Consider the following 1,635-nt stretch of genomic DNA (forward strand, 5'->3'; position numbering starts at 1 on the left):
TAAGTGAACATTTTCAAAGTTGTTATATTAAATGTAATTTTTCACACTCAATCTGATATTATCATTCACATATTCCAGGATTAAAAAAATGAGAAAAATGTTACAAATGTTTAAAATTTGATTATTTTTACCCATTCAAAAAAAAAAACAGGATTTGGAAGCTGACATTTTCTGTGTGATAACTTTTATTTAACAAAATGAAAGCAATATTTTATGACAATGAAAGTTGTTAAGAAATTTTGAAGTTTTAAGAAATTTAGATGAATAAAGTCGTGTGAAATGGAATAAGTAATATGGAAAGGAAAAATTCTCAGTGAATTTTTTTATCGTTTCCAAAAAATTACAGAAAAAACAAAATCCTTTATATTTTTGCAGTTCAGAACATGTGAACAATTAATAGCGGAAATTCAAAACCGAAAGTTTGAGATACACTAGTTTTAGAGTTAAGGTTTAGGGTTAGAGTAAGGATTTAGAGTTGAGGTTTGGAGTTAGAATTACGATTGAGGGATTGAGTTAGGGTTTAGGGTTAAAATTAGGGTCTAGGGTTGGCGTTTTAGGGTCAGTCAGACAAGTGGATGACTTGGGGTTAATCAATAAATTACATATTTTTCTTTTATTCTTTTGTTCATTTATAAATTTCAGCCCTCAAGCTGTGTCCGTGCTGGAGCATTGCTAGTAAAAAATAACATTGCCTAACAGAGTAGTGAACATATTTTCTAAATTTTTTCTGGAACAAATGAATAGTAAAATCAGATTCAGCATGCAAAATTATATCATTATACCAAATTTGAAAAAAAATTAATACACTTTTTTTGTAGCGAAAATTCAAAAATGGAAGTTCAGAATATTGATATGATGTAGTGATTGTAGTAGGGTTAAGCAGACAATAGCTCTGCTTATTGCTGTAGAAACAGGCACCAATGTGTCTGTAGTTTATGATTGGCTACAATTACTCCAAATTTGCAAACTTTAAAAGGTATTAACTTTCATTTATTAATTCATAGCAGAAACGATTTCTATTTCCATAATTATCATACAAAACTACATCAATACACCAAATTTGAAATCAATTGGAACAGAATTAAAGAAAATTGAAAAGTAAAGGCCAAACAGAAGATATCCTTTGCCAATTGATGATGACAATAATAATAATGATAATGATAATAATAATAATAATAATAATAATAATAATAATAATAATAATAATAATAATAATAATCTGGGTGAGACTTGGATCCAACTTGTACAAATGCAAAACAAAAGTCAAACATAAAATAATAATAATAATGGAAGTTTAACAGAACACCGGGAAAGTTTAACATGTGAGAACGATAAATCACTGCTCCGAAACTTATCCAAAAACATCGGAAATAAAGACATCGCATTGAGCCAAAAAATAGCTGACAAAGGGTTGGATTATATCAGAGTAAGTAATACTCATTGAAATTTATTTCTATCTTTCCAAATATAATGATGTATTTTAACTTGATACCTCCACTACCCGCACAGCGATCGTAAACACACGTGTTCCATCAAAATCAAACCATCTTCGAACCCCAAAACACCATGTACAAAAAAATTACAAACAGATTAAATAACACCAGTATTATTACACCCAAGAATAACAACCGAGAA

Source organism: Octopus bimaculoides, chromosome 3 (genome assembly GCF_001194135.2).
Source record: "Octopus bimaculoides isolate UCB-OBI-ISO-001 chromosome 3, ASM119413v2, whole genome shotgun sequence".
In the NCBI taxonomy this organism is placed as follows: Eukaryota; Metazoa; Mollusca; class Cephalopoda; order Octopoda; family Octopodidae; genus Octopus; species Octopus bimaculoides.